This window comes from Canis lupus, chromosome 6 (assembly GCF_048164855.1).
Source record: "Canis lupus baileyi chromosome 6, mCanLup2.hap1, whole genome shotgun sequence".
Lineage (NCBI taxonomy): Eukaryota > Metazoa > Chordata > Mammalia > Carnivora > Canidae > Canis > Canis lupus.
In genome coordinates, this window is record NC_132843.1 from 17,579,652 (window position 1) to 17,596,080 (window position 16,429).

Below are 16,429 nucleotides of genomic sequence, written 5' to 3' on the forward strand. Positions count from 1 at the left end.
ACATATATGGACAAACAAACAAACAAACAAACAGAATTTGGAATAGTGTTCAACTCTTTTAGCACTAGAGCTCGCCTTGTATTAATTTCTGCTCTTTATTCTGGCCTCCCCGCATTAATTCAGGTCACTCACCATTAAAAATGAGACAAGAGAGTGTTTCAAAGAAAAATGTTCTCTATGAAATATTTAAACATGGTTAAAACTACCAGCAAGATGGAGCTGAATGTTTTATGTGATGACTGGTACTCAAGCCTTGGTTGCCTTCAGGTAGGAAGGAGAGAACAGAGGTGGGAGGCTGTGCCCTCTATTTACTACTCAGTCACCCAGAGGAATTTTAGGGTGGATTTTGTCCCACGGAACAAAGCCAAACACTCATGCTGAGATGTTGGATTCTGTTTGTCCAAGGAGAGGAATGGAGATTAGAGTTTCTGGGATCTGTGACTCAATGGGAAGGATTAAGGGAAGGAGGAGCATGGAGGGTATATTTTAATAATTTTTCTAAAATCTCATGGTTAGAAAGAGGTGAACCAGGATTCAAATTTGAATAGCCTAAGCTCTTAAGAATGACACTGTACTTGTGTGCAATGATGTTTCTTTCCACACTTCAGTGCCTGGAAACTCACTGCTTGTAGGGTAGTTTGTATAAATAGCTCATGTTTGGAACAATGATCTTGTATTGACCTTTGGGCTTTTTATATCTTCCACCAGTACTAATTAGCAACCTCTCCTCTCTGACAGTCCTTTAAATTTCCTCCTTAGTCTTCTCCAGCCTAGTTCCTTTAGCTCTTTCCCAGATGACGCAGCACTCACTTTGAATAACTCTGGTTATCTTGTTTCAGATGAACCTTAGCTTTTCTTAGGTGCTACCAAGACAAAGATAGGTGACTTTCTGGTTTGGATGCTGCCTTTGAAGCATAGACAGTCCCTTGTCCATTACACTGCATGGAAGTCTCCTGTGGGGTGGAACCTGCACTGTGTCCATGAGCTGTTGAACTCTTACCCTAGTTAGGGTGCTCAATAGAGTTGAAGCCATAGAGTTTGATATCATTTGCTTCTCTATGATTATTCATTAGCTGGATGTTTATTACTCCACTTAAATAAGAGACACAGAAAAGAGAAGAGAAGCTAATAAAAGACCGGAAGCGATGGAATCCCTTGTATCTTATTCCCTTGCCCCTGGTAAGGATGTGAAAAGAGATCATAAGCAGTTAGTCCCCGGATATCTCAAGAATATGGAATATGCCATTTGCACTGCTAAAGAAGCATGGTGTGGATTAAATGTGCATCTCACTGGGTATGGATTTATGGATAAATATGGAAAATATAGAACATGAAGACAGTTGAAAAAAGAAAAATAGGATATGTAAGGACATGCAGTAAGGAGATGGACTTGCTCCCTCACACACGCTAATGATCTCTATGGCTTGATAGTATATAAAACAATATCATTTTGTTTTGGGAAGAGCTTTTCCATTTCTCTTGGTGTTTTAACCAAATCCACATCTTTCCTTGGTGCTTTGTAGCACCCATCCTCCTGAGTGTGTGACTGCTTTGAGCAACCACCTCTGCTGTATTTCCTACAGCATCCCACTTTGAGGAAGTGGCACCTGTCAATCTCTTGGAAAAGGGATATTGACAAAGCCTTACATTATCAGTCAAATTGGGTGCCCACTCCAATTCAGATGTTGTTGTAGTCTTAACCCCCAATATCTCAGAATGTGACTGTACTTGGAGCTAGATCCTCTAAAGGAACCTAAAATGAGGTTATTAGGTTGGGCTTTAATTCGATATGACCAGTGTCCTTATAAGAAGAGGAGAAGGGGCGCCTGGGTGGCTCAGTGGTTTGGTGCCTGCCTTTGGCCCAGAGCATGATCCTGGAGTCCCAGGATCAAGTCCCACATCAAGCTCCCTGCATGGAGTCTGCTTCTCCCTCTGCCTATGTCTCTGCCTCTCTCTGTGTCTCTCATGAATAAATAAATAAAATCTTAAAAAAAAAAAAAAAAAAGAAGAAGAGGAGAAAAAGACATACACATACCCAGAGAGAAGTAAACAGATGCTGGGAGATGGCCAGCTCCAAGCCAAGGAGAGGGGCCTGGAGCAGATCTGTGCCTTCCTCCTTGGAAGGAGCCCACCCTGCCAACACCTAGATTTCAGACTTTCAGCCTGTAGAACTGTGACACAATGAACTTCTGTTTTTACAGCTGTACCTTTTATGATACTTTGTTATGATAGCCCTAGCAAATGAATATGCCCCATTCAGAAATACAGGTAAGAGGGGGAAGAGGAGAGATTAGTTTGGGACAGTTGATTATCTTCCAATTGGTGTGGGAGTGATAGTGGCTCAGCTTGGGAGAGGAGGGATAACTGGAGACATGTCCCTGTGAGTCACTGCACTGAATATTCAGTTTATTTCAAATATACAAAAACAACAATCAACTCAGACTTAAAAATAATTCTCAAATGAATAATTTTCATTCCCTAGAATTTTTTTTTTCAGTTGAGATAGTGCAGTTCCACAAAAGCCTAGGTAGAGATGCCAAAGGAAAAGATGTTTCTTCTTGGTGAGAATTTGCATGTTTTTGGTCATCTCGCCAACCCCCACCCCCTGTCTTGCCCCAGGGGGTGCTACCCTCACATCCTTCTCTCAGGGATGTCTGGCTGAAGGGAGCCCTAGGCCCTCTGAGAGCAGCCACCGTGAATTCCTTTGGGTGGGGATTTGGTCGGGCTGCTTTCGTTCTGCTTTCCATTAAGATGAACTGCCAGTATGTGTTATGTCCAGACAACCACCTTGTGGAAACCCAGAAAAGCTGCAAAATAGGAACGAGGTAATCTCCTTGAAGTGGCTTGTCAGGGCTTCTAAGGTCAGCGGGGAGGAGCTGAACTCCACGGTGCCCTCGAGATCTGAGTGGGGTTTCAGGAGTGCCAGGGCGCCTGCCCTTGCCTGCCTCCTTGCACACTTGGAAATCACAAAAAGCCTTTCTGTCCACCGCAGCTTGTGAATTGGCTTTCATCATTGGCGCCAAAGACCCGCCACTCTTAGGTAATAAAGGACACGAAGATCAATCCTGAGGGAGAAGACTCCAGTTCCAGAATGTCCCTTTGTCCAGAAACAGCTGTGTGGAATTCAAGACTATCCAAGGATGTAAAGATCACAGGATCTCTTTCTTTCATTGTCTACTTGTTCGTCTGGGCACCACACTGTGCTTCTACCATCAACGGGAGCTGCCCACCACAGTGAAGGCATGAGGCCTTAGGTTAAAGATTTATTCTTTTCTGTGGAGGCTCGAGCCAGTTGTTAACCCTCTCCTTACCTTTTTTATCATTTAAAATTGTTTACTAATGTTTTTTGTAAATATGTATACGAAAGAGCATATAAATCACATGTGGGTAATTTAGGAGCAATAAAGCAACCAACACCCACACATTCATCTCTAAGTTCAAGGATAAATGCTTTCGTCTTTCAAGGGTTCTGTAGTAACGTTAGTGGAATCTTATTTCTCTTTGGAATACTTTCTTTTGACATGGCTGTGTTAGCCAGTCAAGCTCTGAGGCTCGGAGGATATTAGGGTATGAGAATAATTAACTCGGATGTTGGGATGTGTCCTCCCGCTGGTGTTCCAAACGCTAGTGAACAAAGGCATGGCACTGCAGCAAATCTTTGTTAGCTGAGTGATGCACGTAGCCTAATTGAAAAAAAAAAATCTCTGTTTTAAAGTCGGTAGGACCATAACTATGTAGATTAAGACTCACCCATTCATCCCTCCATCAATTTATTTGTAATTCATTAATCAAATTTTACTGTCTGCTTACTGTGTACTAGGCACTCAGACCCAACAGGAGTGGGATGAGGGTGGGACATAGGGCCAGGAGCAGAGAGCTATCTTACAGCCTGTTTCCTTCCCCCAAAGCAAGGATCCTTGAACTTTTTCTCATGAACATGAGAAATTATGACCTTGTTCTGGTGGGCAGATTGTGTCATATTACAAGGTCAGCTATACCCTTTTTGGCTCTAACCAGTGAGGGAAGATTTGTTCTCTTAGACTCTCAGCTCTTCAACCTTCCCTCCCTCCCATATTCCTCAATGTAGTATAACTTCACGAAGGACCCTAACCCATAGTGTGCCCCGAGGTACCCTGTTGCTCTCTCTGAGGGTGGCCAAATGCCATAGTTGAGGAGGAGCTCCACTTTCCCTGAGCCTGTTCAGGGAATTACATGAACACATGTTACTCTGTGAAGTGACAGTTCCAGGGAATGAGATGAACAGCTACAGATCTGCCCCATGGAAGCTGGGGGTGGGATCAGTACAGTGTATGGGACAAGAAGAGTGGAAATTGGTTGGCTATCATGAGCGCAGTTTTTCCTAGTGTACTGGGTTCTTCTTTGGTGGGGGGGATCAAGGATGGGATCACATGTATTGATATGTGTACTGTGTGTCACAACATCTTCAGAAACCCTCCCAAAGTTACTATTTTTCCCACTTTACAGAAGAGAAAACTGAGGCTCTGAGAAATTCAGTATCGTGTCCAAGGCTTCACAGCCCAGAAATGATGAGGCTGATATTTGAACCCACTTATCTTTCATAACACCATACGACCTCTTATTTAGGGGTGCACAACACTTGACAGTACTGTTTTAGAATGTGCTGTGACAAGCCTGTTTGCACACAATGCACCTCAGAGGTGTCTGCTTCCCCTGGAGTGGCTAATTCTCCACTGCTCAGGAACAAAGCTGGGAGCAGGGCTAATTCAAGACAGATGACAGATTGGTTGAGGTTTTCATTTTCCTTTCCCTTCCTCTCTCTCCTTTCCCTTATCAGTATTTCCTTTTTGTTGAGGTGTCAGGGCCTCTGGCACCATGGGGAGTCTGTGAACCTGAGATAGAACCCCAGTTCTGTAACCAACTGTGAGATTTCAGGCAAGCCTCAGAGTTCTCCACTATAAAAACGATATCAACACCGTCTGCCACACAAGCAGTGGACATCCTGGCTGTTGAGCCTGGCACAGAGAGAAACTCGCCACATGGGACTTTTTCTTACTTTGATCCCCGTCTTGCATTGCTTCGTGATCTTTTCCCTCCCTCCCCATATTAGCACTCTGTCCACACCTTCGTCCTCACGTCTCTCTCCTGATCTTGCTCATTCTTCCTAAGGCATTTGTGACAGTTCCACACGAGTGGAATGGATATCTCCCTGTAGGCACATCACTGCATTTTAACAGGAATTTTCTAGAAATAATAACAGCCCAAAGAATGAACTTCTAATGATGCCACTTAAGGCAAAATGATGGGCCAGTGAAGAAGACATTTTTGGGCAGATGGACCTTTCTGATTCCTGAAATCTTGATGATGAGATCTTTGATGCTGATTCAAACACAGGCCTGCCCTGTCTGCTGCACTTGGCTCCATATGTGAGTATGTTGAAGAAAGTTGGAAAAGCATATTACCAAGGCACCATTTGAAACCCGGAACCCATTTAATCTGCTTTTATCCTCTCTCCGTTCTTGTATCTATTGGATAGTGTGTATGTATTGTGTTACATATAGCGTCATTGCAATACCAGAGACTCTCAGACACTAATACGGTGCAGACCATCAAGTCAGGGGACTGTCAAATTGGGAGTTCATTTTTTGGTAAAATGTGTACATAACAGGTGTTGATATCTTGTAGCTAACTGCTCACTTTAACCCCATCTGAATGATTATTGGTGTCAAATTGTGGCATATGATCCTTTAGCAAATTCCTGGGTTTGGGCATGTAATGACAAATCTCCAGAAGTATAACATCTTGGGTGAGACTGACCAGTCTTTAGACTCATAGACTTCAGATAAATTTCTTTTAAATAGTGAGCAAACGGTGAGTGTGTGTGTGTGTGTGTGTGAGAGAGAGAGAGAGAGAGAGAGAAAGAGAGAGATCATTCTTGATAGAACACAAATGCCTGGAATTGCTTTGGAAAATGAAACACACACACACACAGGCATGCAAACTCACATACACAACATGCCTGAGAGGTTACAATCTCTGATTTTTCATAATAGAGAGTCTTAAAGTTGACATGGTTTTAGCGATTTCTAACCTAAATTCCTCACTTCATAGTGCAGAAACTGAGGTTCAAAGAGAAGGAGGTCCTGAGTTTGCACACCCAGTTATGAAAGGTCAGGAGAAGAGCCCAGGTCTCATGCCTTGTCCAGGGGCCCACAAATTCTTCCTCCCTCCCTTCACCCTCTCTCTTTCTTTCCCTCCCTCTTGAGTTCAAGTTTGTAGAACCATTCTCCTACTGGTCACACAACTGGCTCCCTCACAGTCTTCAGGTCTCTGCTCACCTGTTACCTTATTAGTCAAGCTTTCCCTTGAGCCCCCAGCACAAAGCACCCTCCCCCATCGACTCAGCTCCCCACCCCCACGACACTTACTCCCATCTTACTTGCAGATCACTTGGCTGCTCCAACTAGACTGGAAGCTTCATGAGAGAAAGGACTCTGTTCACCACAAAACCTACAGACCTGCAACAGTCCCTGCTACACAGTAAGTACTCAAATATCTGTTGAAGGAACGGATGAGCATCCGCCAATGGGAGGCAGACAGTAAGAAACAAGAATGAGCAGGAAACCTCTGCCCCTGCCCTCATGGAGCATTCACCTGAATGGAAGAGGAACTTGACATCAGTAATCATTCTGCAAAGGCATGACAGGGGCCGTAGGATGCCAGACAAAGGGTCTCAACTTGGTCCGGGAGGCTTCTCACAATAGTGAGAAAAGACCACTCATACACTATGTGCTGTTGTTTCTGATACTGGCTCGGGAATGGACCCATCCCAGGTCAAAAGACCTTCTGCCAGACAGATTTGATTTGATTGCTGTGTGACTAGTTTAGTCTCTGAATAGGAATAGGCTGGGTCTCGTTTTAAGTTTAGCAATGGGACAATCCTCTAGATAAGGCTGTGTAGAGATGTAGAGGTTTCCTAAACATGGGACATCTACATGCAACTTACTGAATTTTTTTGAATGAATTTATTCTGAAGGGAAGGCGGCTGGCACACTGACACCTCCCTGGGGAAATTCAGGGTTGGGAGAACAGACTAGTTAGCTACCAGAGTGGCCACATGATGTCACTGTTGCTTAAAAAATTCAGATGAACAGGAGCCCATCTTTTGTGAGGACCAGTTTACAAAGTTTCCGGAGAGTGGAAAACTGTTCTAGTGAGAGGCACACTTTTATACACTTAAAAGACACTTCTAAGCATGACAGTGTCCCATCTTTTCCTGAGGCCCTTTTTTTATTTTTATTTTTTATTATTAGTTTTACTTTGCTCAGTGATATCAAATCTATCTTGATCATACCTAGTGACTTCCTCAGAATTCAGACCACCCTATGTCTAACATCTAACATGTCCTCAAAGAATTTTATAGTTTAAATATTTCATTGAAACGTTATAAAAACCAGAAAAAAATACTAGAAATGGAGGAATATGCTTACCTCTGCTTTTTTAAAGTACATGAGGTCATTTCTAAAAATGGTCACCATAAACCCAGATGACATCTATCTACATTACCCAAATCAACATGGTTTACTTAAAATTTTTCCATTGTCTTGATATGTTCAAACTTTTTCTCTCATTTTTCTTCTGTTTTGCCTCTTAGAGGATTTGTATTATTTCTTTTATCATTTCGATGATTTATTCTTTTTTAAAGCTCATTCATTCCTTAAACATTGTACCTGTTATGATTGAGAGTCTGTTCCAGGTATCGAAGAAGATAGAGGATAGACGAGTATATCACCTCCGTGCATAAGGCTTTTATGATCTTGTAAGGTTGTAGGACCAATTCACAAAAATAATAAACTGAAGTTTCATGCATGTCTTACATCAGACCCTGTGCCCAGCCCTTTAACTGTATCTCATGTAAAATCTCAGGACACCCCTTGTTAGCCCCATTTGAAGCCAGGGAAACTAGTTACAGAAGTTCAATAGTTTGCCTAAGGCTAAATAGCTATGTATACTGGTGCTGAGATTTGAATCCTGATACATTTGACCACAGTGCTGGAGCTATGCTTTACAGACTTTCAGTCATATTAGGAAAAATTAGTTAATATTAAAAAACAAAACCAAATCAAACCAGAGTTTCAGAGTGCTATGGGAATTCCTATCTAGAGAGGTTCCATGGAAGACCTGGCATTTGAGATTGCCTTTGAAGGATGAATAAAATTTCTCCTAGTAGAGACGAAAAGGGATGGTCAGCCAATCAAAAGTTTAGTTCTTGCTCATGATGTATTCACAAGGTAAATTGGCAAGCGGTCTTGCTGCCACGTATTGACTCAGGGATCCAGGCTGAAGGGCCACTATCTATGGCTACACCTTTTGGAACAAAAGCGGGAGAAAGAGAATGTTTCTTGAGGGTTTTATTACAGTTGTCTGGATGTGCCGCACATCCCTCTAGTCACATTTCATTGGCCAGAACTAGTCATGTGGTCCTGATGAACTGCAAGAGGGCTGGGAAATGTAGGGAATAGAGGGAATATTTGTGAATATTCTATTTCCTCTCTACTATTGTGCTGCCTCCCTGGAAGTATGGCAGGTGTGCCTTGCTATCCAGTGGATAGACTCAGACACAGAAATGAACTCCCTCAAGTTTTCATGGTCACCTTGGCCATAGCTACCAAGTGAGGGTAGGATAGGCCACTATTAACAGGATACATTATTTTAAGACTGTCTTTCCCCTCTCCTCCCCCATACCTTTCTTTCCTCCTGTGACAGGTTGAAAGAGGTAGAAATTCTACAACTTCAAATGGTTTTCTTTGGCTTGGATTTTTTGAAAATCAGTGTTTAGAGAACTATGTTATTAATCCTGAACCACAGATTCAGGTCTTTTTTTTTTTTTTTTAGATTTTATTTATTTATTCACGAGAGTCGCAGAGAGAGAGAGAGAGGCAGAGACATAGGCAGAGGGAGAAGCAGGTTCTCTGGGGCGGGGGGGGAGTCCAATGCAGGATTTGATCCTAGGATCCTGAGATTATGACCTGAGCCAAAGGCAGACACTCAACCACTGAGCCACCCAGGTGTCTTCCCTCTTCTTTAAAATGATGGGATGGGGTAGAGCTTCCTAGGACAAATCTTTAAACAAGTCAGCAAATAAGATTTAAAAAGGAGACTCATTCTCATCTCAAGCCTAGTGTTTTCCAACGTCTCTTTCTTCTCCTTCTTTTTTTTTCTCCCAACTTCTTCCAATGGAAGATCAATGTATAGGAGAGTATATTTCTCTCATCTACCAGGTGTACCTCTGTCCAAGTCTATATCGGCAGTGCCGTGGAAAACAATCTAAAAACTGACCCATTGTTGTCTGCAGTGAATGGAGCATTTGCTTGTTTCCAGTGACATACTAGGTAACTCTTCCAAACAGCAAGGCGCTTACCCATGTGAGAAAAAAAAAAAAAATGAAAGGAACAGCCAGATTTGGTTACTGTCGGAGCCACATGATTCACAGATATCCTTGATAATGACAGTTGCACAGCTGGATAATTAATCAAAGTATGAAGAGAATATAGAGCACTCCCATGCACACAGCCCCATCCAGTCTCCACGGGATCCGGCCATCATCTGTTTATTCTCCTTTGGAATGGCTTGAGATTATTCAATTATTCAATAGCTTCCCTTCTTGCTGTGATGGGATGTATGGTTCTTAATTGGCACCAGGGTCTTTCGGTTCCTATGAACTTTGCTAGTCACTCTTGTGATTCCAGTCCCCGGAAGCCTGAATGTTTATCTTTATCTAGAGTTGGGCCCAAACAATGCGCCTTGAAGTACCAATCAGCTTTTTAAAAAAGCAGTTCTGCCAAACAATTGGTAGCAAAATCATGACAAGGATCTGATTTCAGTTTTGCATTTTTTTTCTTCCTGCCTGTGTTGTTCTTGACATAGAATACAGGATTTAAAAAAAAATCTGTATTTGACTCGAATTTTCTCTGCCTTTATGGTTAATTTTGTAACTGTTGGTCCTTTCCGTAGGAGAGATATTTCAGGTTTTTGAACCAACTGGTGTATAAATATTTGCCCATCGTGGTGTTTCTTGGAAGTGCTTTCTGGAAGAGCAGTTCAGTATTTCTAATATAAATGCAATTCTTTTTCAAACTTCGGAGAGAGATTATTATGATTGTTTGTTCAAAGATATTTATTAAAAGTAGATTACAACCTATTTTAGGGCCTTTGAACATTAAAGTTGCAGCGACATCTCATTATGTGGGCTGTTTTTACTGTTCTTGGCACTCTAAATTTTTGCCCTCTTTAGTGGAGTTTTTCTCCTTGAGACACAAATTCTTCCAATCTTCTGTATTAATTAACTCGAATTGTTCTTTGCCGGCTTGGTCCCGGCATAGGTCTGTCAGACAACATTTGTAACACTTTTCTGCTAATAGTTGAGGTTGCTCCTTTGCCTGATCATTTCAAGAGTATTAACTTATCACAAGTCCAACACCTCGCTCTGGTTGTCAAGGTCCTCTTGAACCTGACCTCAACAAATGGCCCTGCCTTTGGTCTCGCTACCTTCTCGACAAACACCCTTCCAGTTTATCATTTTTTTTTTATCATCTTCTAAGTGCCCCGTCATCAAAGTGAGGTTCCCTCACCAGCAGCTGCGCCACCTGGGAGCTCATTAACATACAGACTCTCAGGAGAATCTGCATGTTAATGAGTTCCCAGGTGATTCCGGAGCACATTCCTTTGAGAAGCCAGTACCAGTACCTTCTGGCCACATTCCTGCCTCCTTGCCTTTGCTTACACTGTTCTCTCTGCCTGAGATCCCGTCCGTCCCTTCTCCTCTTTACTGGGGCAGATTGGATTCATCTTTTTGGTACTGGCCAGTGGAACTTTGACTTTCTTCTTTAAACCTTGTCATGATACATTTGAAAATTGAGTCTCCTTTTGGAGTTAGTTTTTGAGGACAGGTTACTAGGGAAAATCAGAGAGTCAGAAGTATCTTTGAAAACACTTTAAGTTGCCCATGTAATGTAGCATAGATGTCTTAGCGCATCCTCTGCTGTAACAAGTCTACCTATGGTAAATTCTTCCTTCCTAGGGATGCCTGGGTGGCTCAGTGGTTGAGCATCTGCCTTTGGCTCAGGGCGTGATCCTGAAGTCCTGGGATCAAGTCCCATATTGGGCGCCTTGCAGGAAGTCTGCTTTTCTCTCTGCCTCTGTCTCTGTCTCTCTCTGTGTCTCTCAGGAATAAGTAAATAAAATCTTTTAAAAAATTGTTTTTTTCCTTCCTAGTCAGAACATTTTACTTTTTTTTGGTTGAATGTCAGGTATTCTGAATGACTAGTGTTTAGGAATCACATTGTAGAGACTATGTTCCCCCACCCCACCCTTCACCCACCCTTCAAGTGCCTATGGTTGAATTTGCAGCAGTTAAATACATGTAAGAAGTAACTCCCCGGAAGTCAGGTCTGGTATATGTTCCAGCTTATGTTTTTACCACCATGTTGAGTTGGATCTGGTCAGAGCAAGCAAAAATTCTTGAGACTATTTAGAAAAATATGTTTTGGGTTCTTTTGAGATAACTGTGAATCATTTCCTTTGCATTAAAAAAAGGATCCTGAATACTCAGTGCATTAAAAAAATAACAGAAGAAAACCATTTTCTGTTTTACCATGAGGTCATCTAATCTGTATCTGATAGGAAAACAAAATGAGAAGAAAGAGAAAGAGGAGCAGGAGAAAATGCAAGGGGAAGAGGGAAAGAAAAAGTCCTCTGCATAAGGATGAAAGAATTGAAAAAGACCTTTTAGGTTGGTTAATATTGCGTGAATCATGGATTGAATTGTGTCACCCTCAAAAGTCATATGTTGAAGCCCTAACCCCCAATGTGACTGTACTGAGAGACAAAGCCTTTAAGGAGGTCATTTAGGTTAAATGAGGTCCTAAGAGTGGGGCTTAATCTGTTAGGACACCACAGATTGATCCCTCTCTCTCCCTCTCTCTTTCCTTCTCTCTGCTTGTGCACAGGGGGGTTTCTACAGCTGGTTATAAGCCAGGAAGAGAGGTCTCATCAGAAGCCAATCCTGCTGGCACCATGATCTGGACTTCCAGCCTCTAAAGCCGTGAGAAAATAAATACCTTTGTGCTGGTGAAGCCACCTGTTCTGTAGTATTTTGTTATGGTTAAGACATTGCCTAACCGAGTCCACCGTCCTGAAGACAGAATGGCTTGCCATTTTACCCCGAGATCTCGTATGTTGGCTGTTCTAAAGGTATAATGGCAGCCTTATAATTCATTTCTCAGCTACTGGTCTGTCCCTCTCAGCAATTGCTTCCTTCTTGATAACATTCCTGAGCTGAATGCAATACAAGTACTTGTTAATTCTTGTATCTGTCTAGATTTGAATTCATGGCAGTCTCCAAATACTTCCCAATGCATATAGAGTTTTCAAATGGATTCATTACCTAAATCCTGAAGAAAGATGATACTGAACTGAAATCCATAGTTTGCTATGGTAATGATGTTATTGTAGGAGAAATATGGTGAGAATCTTAAAGAGTGGTAGTTTTACTTCTTCAGCTAATAAAACATTCTTCCAGTAAGTTAGAGCAGCGAAGGGAAGTCTCCTCCTATAATGTAGCCTTCTCAATGAGGTGTTAAGTTCAAAGCTTACATCCTCTCTCTTCCCTTTAATGAAGAAAAAAAGACTGTAGGAGGTACAATTCAAAGCGCTAATATTGAAATACAAGGGAAGTGGAAAATGTGAACACTAATGTGCTCCTCCTCCAATAAGAAATCACCTCGCACATTCAGGATTAATGACGAGAAGTGGCTGTCTGAGGAACTTGTCCTGAGCTTACGTGTGGTGCTCATACCTCTCACTGTCTGGTATTTCACGATATTCTGGATCTAATATCTATGGCTCTCAAAGGGCTGCAAAAATATTTTATTAATGTTATTTTATGGTGGGGTTGGGATGCTATGTGGGATTTATAGAGCTGGGGTCATGGATTCATTCTCTCTAAATTATGTTTTGTTTCTTTCTTGGTTTGAAATGTGTCCAAGTAGCCATATTGCTAGGGAAAATCACTTAAAGCATATAAATGAATACATTTGTTAAGCATAATGTTTCACTACCCCTAGCTTCTTGCATTGAAAATTTTAAGACTCCAGAATTTAGTTTTTTTTTTTTTAGTCTAAGTCTTATTGAGGCCACATGATGGAGTGAGTGAGCTTTCTGAAAATTGGGAGATTTGGGTTTTAATTCCATTTCTACTTCTAACTATTGATGTGTGATGATTGTTTTCAGGCATAAACTTGGATGGGCTAGATATGTGGTGGAAGAGTATTCTTAATATTTCAATAGGGTTATTTTTGGGTGAGATTAACATGTGAATCAGTGGATTTTGAGTAAGACAAATTGCCCACATAACACAGGTGGGCCTCATCCAATCAGTTGAAGGTCTAGATGGGAGGAAAGACTAACCTTCCCAAAACAAGAGAGAACTCTGCCAGCAGATGGCCTTCAGGCTTGAACAGCAGTGTCAGCTCTTCTCTGAGGCTCCAATCTGCCAGCCCACCCTGCAGACATCGAATTTGCCAGCCTCTATAATCACATGAGCCAATTCCTTAAAATCCATCTCTTTCTCTCTATATACACATCCTGTTGGTTCTGTTTCTCTGGAGGATCCTGACTAATGCACTATGTAATCCTGGTTTCATCCTTTTTCTTCTCTGAGGCTCAAGTGTGCAATCTGTAAAGAGAGGAAGCGGTACTGCATACCCTCTAAGGTCTTCTAGAGAGAAAAATGGCATGATTAAAAAACCTGCTAATTTTGAAATGTAAAATTTTTATAAAGAGTAATGAAAGTACATTCCAGAGAGACATTAGATAAAAATATGAAAACACCTCCTCATTTCTTGACATTTTGCTCAAGATTGAGAGGCAGTGTGGTGAGTGTCTGCGATAGTGAAGGACACATCTCAGCACAGCTGCTTGACACAGGTATTCTGCTCGAGTTCTGCTGCTGAGTCTGTCTCCCCAGCCACAGTCCTACTCTCCCACCCACCACCACCCTGCAGGCATTCTCCTTCTTCCTAGGGCACTGGCACCTTCCAGGTGTGGGTTCAGACCTCCCAATTCCTGAGCCAGGCACAACCAAGGCAGGCAGAGCATCAGCTGACTCAGACCCCAGCTGGTGCCCAGGGATGAGAGGCTGGGCGTGCCATTCCATCACCACTGTTTGCCGGTTGTATCATAATTTCTTTGATTCTTAATCATTTTCCCTCATGGCAGATTCATTGCACAATATAGCATTAAACAGAAAAGAATAATCATCCCTCATAGCACCTAAAGATAATCACTATTCACGGTTTGATATATTTTATTCCTTCATTAATCCAGGTAATAATACAATTTAGCCTTCCTTGCCCTCCCTCTTGAGGATCATCTTGTTCTCTAGTACTTAGGGGAGAAGGAAGATTTCTTCATTTCCAGTCCTGGATCAGTTAGGGTCACCGTGCATGGGTGTGCACGTAGCACACTGCAGAATCTGCAGTGCAACTCGTCTCTTCACTGTCAATCCTTTAAGTCTCCAGTGACCCTACCATAGACTTTTGTGTTTAATGGATTTTCCTGGCTTTCAGTTAATGGAGGGGAGTTAGATTATATCCCTGCCCAGAACAGAGAATAAGTTACAGCTGAAGATTAGACACCACTGTGTTTAAACATTCCTTAGACATCTTGTACAGGGGACTATTTCTCACAGGCTACTTCTTCCTTAGGCCTCAGCTTCTCATCATATTCCCTGGACCTTCTTCCTGGCTTCAGCCCACTTCTCAGACAGGTCTCTCAAAGCTTTAGCTCCTTAGGAAAAGGTTCTAAAATTCTGATTACTTTGTTACAGGGAACATTCTAATTTTTCTCTTGATTCTATCTTTTCACCCTATGATTCAGGGTACTTTACTTTTCACAAACAAAGGAAGGCCCAGAGAAGGGTTATCTTGAAAGATCAAGTCCTTCCTGAAGAAGAATTCTCTTCCCTCTTATTTTTTTATGTATGGATATTCAGAATGAAAAAAAAAAGGGGGGGGGGCAATGTTCCTCATTTTCGTTATTGGTTTTCATTTTTCTCTGATGTCTGCATTTTCACTTATGGCAGAGAGATGGTAAACTTAGCTAGAATCACCATTTTTTGGATACATGCACACCACACCAAGCTTTGAACTGCTTACCAGGGTTGCTTCATGGTGACTGGGAAAGATCTAAGGGCTGGTCTTTGTGTGCTCCTTGGGAACTCTTTTGGCCTCTGCAAAGATATCTGTTGTCTTTTCTGGCATGCTGTTAGAGTTAGCTAAGAGGTAGGAGCTAGTGTGATTCAGGAGAAGTCCATTTGGCTTGGTCAGGGTTGGGGTCTTCTGCTGGCTCAGCCCTACCTCAGCTCTACCATGCCACAGACCCTCTGAGTCTTGGTCACAGGTCATTCTGCAGCTGGCCTACTCATCCCACTCCTCAGCCTCCACTCCAGGTCACCTTGCAGCTCCTCATGGCAGGGATGCTGGCCACCATTTGCATCTTCCCTTGTGAGCATGCAGGAACCGCTGGAGCATTCCTTCTGTGTCAACCAGAAGCCCAGGAAGACCCAAGATCCTATCTCCTGACCTTGTTCTCCATGCCACACTGCTATTTCAGTACTTCTGTGGCCCTCTGGGTGGGCACTGGGGCCCCCAAGGACTAGGGTTGTTGGATTTACAAATACAAATACTAGATACCCAGCTAAATTAGGATTTCAGAAAAATGATGCATAATTTTTTAGTATTATTATGTAGTATTTGGGACATATTTCTACAAAAAATTATTTGTTATTTATTTGAAAACAAAATATAACTGGGACTCCTGTATTTTATCTGGCAACCCTACCAGGGGCCCAAGAGGACAGCAGGGCACAGCCTCCCTCTGACTTTGGTTACCTTTTTCATTTCCTTTGCATGAAATGAGTGGGCAAGCTCTATAGTCTGATGAGTTCCTGCTCACTTTACCCCTCCCATTTGAGACATAGTGCTTTAAAGTTATGCTTATTTATAATTCAGGTTCTATTGGAAATGGAGTTTTATATACATTTCTTTTTTGCTTGGCATAGCAATTTTCTTCAAGACACGATTTTTAATGGCTCATGAATTTCACATATGGCTTGATTTTTGACTGGGTTTATGATGTGTTAATTCAGAAGTGTTTGTTGAGTAGCTCTTATGTACTGAAGTATTGTTTTGGTGCTAGGAATACAGTGGTCAACAAATCAGAAATGTGTCTATTCTCAGAGAACTTACATGCCAATCAGGAAGACAGATAGTAGATAGCATTAAGTTCAGCTCATCATGAGTGCTATGTGAACCATAAAACCGTAAGAGTGACTCGAAGAGGTGGTAGTTGGAACAGTGCCCACCACCCTTGGCCTCAATTGATTGGTTCA

General features: G+C 42.1%; 1 long non-coding RNA gene across 1 annotated transcript in view; it reads left to right on the forward strand.

Moving 5' to 3' along the window:
- LOC140634658 (uncharacterized) overlaps positions 1–12,111 on the forward strand; it is a 78,103-nt gene extending 65,992 nt beyond the window's left edge. Inside the window, exons 3-4 of the long non-coding RNA XR_012032060.1 lie at positions 6,425–6,519; positions 11,988–12,111. This is a non-coding gene — a long non-coding RNA (uncharacterized lncRNA). The remainder of the gene's footprint in view (positions 1–6,424; positions 6,520–11,987) is intronic.
- Positions 12,112–16,429: the final 4,318 nt, after the last annotated feature.